The sequence below is a fragment of the Oryzias melastigma genome, linkage group LG20 (assembly GCF_002922805.2).
Source record: "Oryzias melastigma strain HK-1 linkage group LG20, ASM292280v2, whole genome shotgun sequence".
Classification (NCBI taxonomy): Eukaryota; Metazoa; Chordata; class Actinopteri; order Beloniformes; family Adrianichthyidae; genus Oryzias; species Oryzias melastigma.
The window spans coordinates 24838953-24847613 of record NC_050531.1 but is presented as its reverse complement, the minus strand read 5'-3'; the positions used below and the strand labels follow the sequence as shown (position 1 = coordinate 24847613).

The 8661-nt window shown below is 38.8% G+C and overlaps 1 long non-coding RNA gene across 1 annotated transcript; it reads left to right on the top strand.

Moving 5' to 3' along the window:
• Positions 1-5622: 5622 nt before the first annotated feature.
• Positions 5623-7142, top strand: LOC112139066. The gene is made up of 2 exons (XR_002917902.2): positions 5623-5951; positions 6612-7142. It is a non-coding gene; the product is annotated as an uncharacterized LOC112139066 (long non-coding RNA).
• Positions 7143-8661: the final 1519 nt, after the last annotated feature.

Sequence of the window (8661 nt, the reverse complement as noted above, 5' to 3'; positions counted from 1 at the left end):
CTACATGCTGCATTAACATATACATGGGCAAGTTAATGGCTCATCAGTGACCCACCATGACACAACAATGGGCTCTCAGACTAAAGGGAGGGGAACTCTTCCCTGCGCAAATTTGCGCAGGCTTAGGAATTCTAGTGCTAAAGACACTCTTTGATGAAAATTGTGTTTGGGTTAGCTCCGTCTACGGCAGGGTATCAAACTGAAGACCTCCAGGGCCGGCCTCCTGCTGGTTTTCCAGAAACCCAGCTTTATTTGCTGTTGACTACCTGCATCATGTGTGATTGGCCAATACGGAGCTTTAACAGCAGTTGGAAAAGGCACACAGGTGTGAAATACCAGCTATAACTTATGACGTATGGTTAGAGTTTACTGTGTAAATTGACTTCTGAGCTTATCTAAATTCCTTATGTGGATCTTGGGAGAAAAAAAACCGCTATCCACAGTCACTCTTCAAGGGGTAATTCCATTTGGTTTAAGATTTTGCAAATAAAATGATGTGATCTCAGATACTACGGTGTCTCAGAGCCTGTTTGTGGATATATCTGCAGTGTGGAGAAGTTGGGACAGTATGCAATCTGCTTTTCAGACAGTCTGAACAGTATCCAAAAACTGTCCTGGAGAAACAAGGTGTAAAACTGATTTTTATATATTATCCCCTCTTTAAGAAAAACAGACATATTTTATTTTTAATGATTATTCTGTGGTATGCCACTTAAAAACAAGATTAAATTATTAAAAGTGGTTGTATGAAACAGCTTCAGATCATATAACTTTGCTGGTAGAAGAACATCTGTCAGACAATTGTGATACAAGTCCAGCTTAGATGCAAGTGGCTGGCCGAGAGGCAAAGGTCCCAAGGGGTTATGCTTTTATTATGCAGCTCCGTTACCACCTACGCAATGAGGACGCAAACTGACAGCAGATGAAGTCAGTTCACCCTGCTGCACGAGTGCTAGCTCTTTTGTCAGCAAACAGGGCTACTCCAGACATGGTTGCTCCCTTTTGACACTTCTCCTACAGTTGATGGAATGAGAAGACAGTTCTTGTTTACTGTAGATTTATCAGCTCCAAACCACACAGCTGGTTTGGATGGACTCCGGTTCAAATATGTAAGAGGTGAGCAGGGAGATACACAGTGGTTACAAACATATTGTTCTATTAACACGGTGTCTGAGACAGCACAGTGCATTTCGTCTGTGCATGGTCTCTCCCCAATGAACCAATGCTGGTGTGTCAGCAGCTTCCTGTTCTCCAGGATCTCAGATGGTTTGGTCTCAGGTGCCAGAGACTTCAGGCATGCAGTTGCTGAGCTCTGCCACACTTGGTGTATCTAGTATGCAAGTTTTATTTATATTGCACCTTTCACAGACAACAGTCACAAGGTGCTTCACAAGTTACATGCTTAAAAACAAATACCTCAAAAGCTAAAAACATAAAAGACAAAGCTTTGCAGGTTAAAAACGTAGAAGATAAAACCTCTAAAGCTAAGAGAGATAAAAGACAAGAGCAAGTACCACATGAAACAATCTTTACAAGCCCAGTTATAAATAGACACTTACTTACTTGATGTATCTTGCTGTTCAATGATTGATATTTGGGAGGAACTTCCAGGGTTAACATCAGTCACCTGCAGGGTTGGGCACCGATTGGGTTTTATGCGGTTCCGGTGCCAAAGCAGTTCTTTGGTTTCGGTTTCGGTTCCTAATCGGTGCCAATTTTAGTACTTCAGTAATAAAAAATGATGTTTACATCTTCCCAAATCAACACATTTTTATTCCCAAATCAACATATTCATGCATGGTTAAGAACTCTGCGTCAAAAGTTAAAGATTTTAGGGGTCGTTGTTTTTTGACATGCTAACTGTTCCTGTTAAATCAGGGCTTGCTTTCCAATCTCTGAGCCGCAAACCAGCAGTCCTCCGCTGAAGTCCGGGACTCTTGCTGGGTCACTGAAAACATCACATGCCCAACCTGTCAAACTTGATCTGATCTATGTGATCTGCTGTGAATGCTGCCAGACATTCTAGCGGTGCCTTAAATGAGCCCGCCCCCTGTCACAGGAAAGGCAGAGGGATTGGCTAGAACTACAAAGTACTGAACAGAGTAGAAGGGATTGACATGTCCTAAGACAAATAGACCTTCAATGAAACTAGGCACCAAAATCCGGAACCGTTTGCAGCAGTTTCTTTTGGTTTTGGTAGAACCCCTTAAATCATAACAGTTCCTACTCGGAACTGAACTTCAGTGCCCAACCCAAATCACCTCACACATTACCGTGAATATATTTACTAACTTGGTAAATATTTTTAATACAATTAATTCATATAATCTGTTGTTGCGTTGTATAAAAAAACAAAGCTTTTTTTTTCTTTTTTTTACTGATAGAATCATTATTTAGTAACTTTTAAAACTGTTAACGTTTTAATACCTTAATACAAAATCTTTAACATACTGTAATTTTTTAATTGTTAGCACGATCAACGTCATTCCAGTAGATTCTGAAGGAGAGATGCTTTTCTCTTTCAGAATCTCCTGGAATTACGTTAATCGTGCTAACAATTAAAAAATTACAGCAAATCAATGAACATAAACACTGGAGCTCCGGTGTTAAAGGGTTAAGGAAGGACTGCTTTGGCCTCTTTAAAAAAATGTCTGAACTGCAATCAAACTCAAGCTTATGTAACACACAGCAATGCTGTGCTGCATTGTTTGTAGAGTGCAGCGTGTGAGACAGTGTTTCCTTCATTTCAGCGCGTGTTCACTTCATTCATCATTGTTCATTTCACGTTGACTTCCCTGAGCGGTGTGGGGTTTACTCCTGCCCTCGCTGTGTGCGAGCCAAAGTAATCCCTTTGAAATGACTTATTGTATTGTGCTTTACAGACAATGTCATCATTTGTTTTAATAGAGAGCAGCTCCTAATAACATGCCCCAATGAAAAGGTCAATATTATCTCTCTGGAATGGGCTGTATGAGCTGCAGCCCCAAGAGGAGGATTGGAGAAATGAGAGAGAGTGGGAATCAGATGGAGAGAGAGAGGCACAGCGCCTATTAACATTTATGAATAATTTAATCCCGCATTGCTGGCCAGAGTCCAAGTGCATAATTCACTAATTGCAATCAGAAGGGGAAGGCAGAAGGAGCGGTGAGACAACATGTCTGCCTGGGTTTGTGTGTCCCTGTGGCTCGGAGATATGGAGGTTTGGGGTTTGCTGTGCTGATGCAAAATGGTCTTCACAACAGACCTGATTTACTCTTAAAGCAGGAGGCATTGGGCCCTGGAAGTGTGTTTGTGTGCACAGGGAGACGTCCTTCATTGCAGTATTAAAAAGAAAACCGTGCCACTGACATCATGATGAATCATTCTGAAGCTGAGGAAAGACTTATTTTCATTTGTCAAGTGTTTGGTACACACCCAGACCAACTCTGTGTATGCAAGCTGAGCTATAAATCATAACTGTACAGAGTACGGTTGATTATTGTCCTTTCCTAATTTTACATAGCAAAAAACATTGGTTACCCATTACACCTGATCAATGTTCCCTCTAATTTTTTGTGCGTCTGAGCAAACACAGAAACTCACTGAGCGCTCCTTCGACCACCATTAGCAACACTGAGGGTTCACTCTGTTTTCAACTGTCTGTCAATCTCGGAATTACATTTAAAGTGACACAGAATGCATGTCTTATATGATAATTTTATTTAAAGTTCAGAATAAATTTTATGTTGTGCGCAGCAGTGTTAATTTTGACAGAGGATTTTAATTTAGTTTTAGTCATAGTCTTTTGACTAAAATAGAGTTTAGTTTTAGTCGCAATTTAGTCATGTTGATTCTATTTATTTTAGTCAAATTTTAGTCGACTTAATTACAGTAGATATTTAGTCGACTAAATTACAGAAGTTATTTAGTCGACAAAAATATAGAATAAAGATAATGCATTTTAATTAAATTTACTAAGTATAATCATATGAATAACACACAAAGATTTTACTAATTTGTAAAAAAAACATTTTACTTCACTTTGCTTTCCAAACTTGTCATTTCTGCGAATTCAGCTTCAACAACTTAAAACACATTAAAAGGAAAAAAAAAAAGGAAAAGAAAAAAAATATACATTTATATACTATACATATAAATAATTATAATTCTATCCCATTTCCAATAAGAAAGTGTCTATTCAAACGTAATTTTCAAAAAAATCTGCAGCCACGGCTAGACTTTTTTCTTAGTCACACTGACCCAGAGTAAAGGGTTAAGGTTAGGATTACAGTTATGGTAAAGGTTAAACAAGCAAATGTTTCCTGAGTGCTGCTGTCTCTGCAGCTCACGGCTCCACCAGGGGATGGGTCAAATGTGGAGAACACATTTCCCACATTTAGGAGTGTGACAGTTAATGGGACTTTAACTTAAAAGTTTAATTTTAAATACATGCGGCCAACAAAAAATAAATCCAGCCTTGCACATACTTAAAATGTGTGCCAGTAATGCAGCAATGGGATCCTGGCTGCACGTAATACATGTGGACAAAACATGAAATTCCATCACACTCTGTGCTGGTCACTTGTAAATATGTGTAACACCAGTCTTATTATAAATGTCCAAACATAAAAAAAAAAAAAAAAACTTGTATTGAGGAGGTAGTCAAGTTTAAAAATGCATATGAAAACATTAATTGGGGAGTAAGCTGTCCAGGAAACCTGTGAGCATGTTATTTGTGCTTGAACAGCATGTGTGATGAACTGTAATACCACCGCCGGCCAATAGAGGGCGCTGTTGTCATGTAAGACGTGGTGGAGTTGGAGATTAAACCGTTGACTGATTGATCTGAAGAAGCAGCGGGGCTGCTAGCGCTCAGAAATACTCAACAGCATCGATTTATAACTTTACAAACGTCATGCTAAAACAATAAAGCCAGACTTACATTTAAATGTAAACCTCTGAGCTTCAGAGCTTCACCCGCGTGAAGAAAAACGCTTCTCCACAGTACTGGCGCTAGTTAGCTTGGCTAGAGTAACCCCTTAAAACAACTATGTCAGATAATTCTACTCTTTAAAATGCCACAACAGTTTGAAGGGTCGGGGAGAATTAGGATTCAGTCCAATATGCTTGAAATAATCGTGTTTGTATGTTTACCTTTGCTGGATTTCAGGCTGGCTTGTCTGCAAACGTCGCTTCAGGTTTTCTGGTGTTTTTGCCTGTGATGGTCACTCCACACAACGTCTTGTTGAAGGTCGTGTTAAATGTAAAATGTGTCCATATATGTAATTTTATTTTTCTACCTGGAGTAGACATTTTTCTCCTAAATCACAGACAAAGTTCATTGAATTAGCGTCTTCCCGGGCGGGCTGCAGGGCTCTGTGTTCTGATTGGATCGCTCTGCATTTGCTCCCGCCCTCCTCCACCAGCAGTCACTATGATTGGATGTCGTCTTCGAAGAGCATTTACGCTTCGAAAAAGTCTGTCAATTTAGTTAAAGTTTTTGTGTCTGGGCGGGAGTTTTTCTTTAGTTTTCGTTTCGTTTTCGTTGGGTAAATAGTGTCATTGACGAAGACGATGACGAAAATTTTTCGTCAACGAAATTAACACTGGTGCGCAGAATAGATTTGCTGTGCGCAATGGGCGTGGGAGCAGTGCGCAATTGCCATAGACTTAATATATAATTAGACGCATCATCTCTGACGTCACCCATTGACTTCCACAGTCCCTGAAATGAAGCCTGAATATTCAGCTCATGGCCGCAGCCATATTGGCCGGAGTTAATTCCGCCTCACACGGACGTTCCAAATATGGGGAAAAGGGGCGGGACCGAGTTCACCCGCTTTTCCTTCGGTTTGTTTTAGTTCACGCCCACAGCTCTGCCGTCTGCGGCTCCTCAATGCTAACAGCTAACAGCTTCAATTCTCCAGCAAAACAGCACCGCGGTGGATTATTTACATCATGAATCTTTACAGGTGAGTACTTGGTGTTTTACACACAATCTGTAAAGCGGTGGAAGTCACTTTTAGACAACAATGAAAACATATTTTCCTGTGGTACGAGTTTAGTACGAACTGAACATCCACTTGTTTGATCATGGTATCTATGTGGTCCTAAGATATGTTATTCAATAAGAGTTATTTAGTCTTAAATTACTGTAATCTTTATATACACATCAAAAATACACCACAACAGTAATATGATTGTGTAAAACGTAGTTTTTCTCTAGTGTTAAATCAAATTGTTGATATATGATCACATGATGCTGTGATTACAATATGAGGAGCATTTCTTTTTACTTCTTAATCATGTCAACTTCTTAAAGCTGGAGCTAATATTTAAGTGGATCCTCTAAACACAGTCACAGTGAAGCAGAATGAACTAATATCAGTCAGAATGTGATGAACATCAGGTCTGAAGAGGTTAAACAGACTGATGCTGCTGACAATCCAACTAAATACTGTCATGTTCTTTCAAAGATAAACTAATTTTCTTTGGTTTAAAGATATTCACATGGATTTTGAGCATAAACAAGATGAAATATTTTATTTTGTGTGTTTAGCTCATCTTTACAGAAACAGCACATGTACAATTATTTTTGAGTAAAATCTATTTTCTTTTCCTTACAATTACAGTTTGGATTAATGGCGACGTCATTTCCATTTGGCACCAGAAGGACAGTTCAACAAAACCACCACAGTGACGTGAGCTCGACGAGGACCCACATCACCTGGTTCAGCTGAGGCGGACGGTGGTGGTGGACATCTTTTATTTTTAATTCTACAAGGAAGAGCAGCTCCTGGTTCTCTCATCACTGTGGAGGACGTGAACGGGCGACGTCTGGAGTCTGCAGCTGTCATGGGGATCGGAGAGAACGTCCAGCGGCTGCTCACTCTTCATCCCACCAATAAACTTTTATTCTCTTTAATTTCTTACTGAATTTGTTTTCAGTAGATAGAAATGTACTCTTTAGGATCATTTATTTGGTTCTTTAAATGTATAAAAACAGACAGTTTTATCATAGATGATGCTTTCTAACCATGACATGTGTAAAGAGGTCCTTACTTTGAATAAAGGAAAAACCAATTCTGAATTTTTAATGATTAATGTTTGTAATGTTTTGAATCATTTCATCTGTTTCAAAAATAAATTTTGTACAGATCTGACTTTGACCCACATTTCCTTTTGTCTGACCTATATGCTAAAACAGTGAATAAACAGAAGAGACTGGTCACTCAGATATGTTAAACATGATTTTTATTGAATCACATCAGCAGGAGTCATCTTCATACGTTAAAATTAGAATTTTACTGCCTTTAAATGTAAATGCTGGATTATTTTGGATTATAAATCCGCTCACCACCAGCAGACCTGAAGAGGAACATACAAGACAAACATTAGATACAATTAAAAAAAAATAACATTTAATATACATTAAAATCACAAGACAAAGATAAATATAATATGTACACATTTGTTTAAAAAAAAAAGTAATTATATGTTTTTTAACTGAAAGTTGTCTGTCTACTCATTTGAACTTCACATGAAGAGATTCTGGTGTTACTGTAACAGATCTGAATCATGTCCTTATATGTTATAACTTTTTGATTAAATAAAATAACCATCAGTACAAATACAGAGAAAACGTCCTTTTTTAAACTCTAAACATAATAGATATTAATGTTACTGAGAATTTTAAAAAATCGAATTACTGGAACTAAAATAAATAATCATAATATACATTAATGATTTATTTCCGGCAAATATAAAGTTATTCTTTTAGTACTTACCGGAGAAAAGACACCAGATGACTCCCAGAGATCCTATTAGAACAGTTTACATCACGGCAGCAGGACAAAAACCAAAATCTAGCGCTCATGCTAACGCTAAATCTGTAGCAGACCAGCTAAACACCGGAGCATGCTCCCAGAATCCACCGCGATCGTCACTTGTCAATCAAAGGCCGCGCCTCCTCATTAAGCGAAAATAAATGCCGTTTTAAAAAAAAATTACAAACTTAGAAAAAAATTCACTCCCCTCAGAGTTGTCATGGATCAAATTTGCAGCTATTGATGAAATAAAAACTTTAAGCACCAGGCATTAAAGGGGTTTCCTAGAGGGCTGAAAATGAGGATTTTAAAATGGGAGTCAATGGGAAATTGTTCACTCTAAGCACCAGCCTCTCTGGTCAGTGCCGGTACTGCAACGTTTTGTTACTTCCGGGTTGGCTTCAAGTTCCGCCTGCGAGTGTTGGGGGTTGGCAATTGCGCACATGCGCAGCTTAGAGGGAACAGAGTTTACAAGGTACCCAGGTCTAAGCCACACCTCTGCTGCTCAGTCTGACTCCACAAGCCCCGCCCCCTTTTGGGCATTTTTCAAATATGGGCTGAGAATGGAATAAGCCTCCAACTGCACTATTTAATTACTCTTTAAAAATACCAAAATCAAAACAAACAGCCCCCCATATTGCTATTTTGCCATTTATTTCCCCTGTTTATTCTTAAAAAAAAAGTTTAATCTACCTTAATTGAATTTTTGGGGATAAAAAAAAAAACACACACACATCAGCCCACACTGGGATTTGAACCAACGACTTTTTGATTGTTAGACCAAAACTCTAACCACTAGCCCATGGTGGTGGAAAGGGATTCTGTGGTCAGAGTTCCTTTTAACACTGACAGGCTA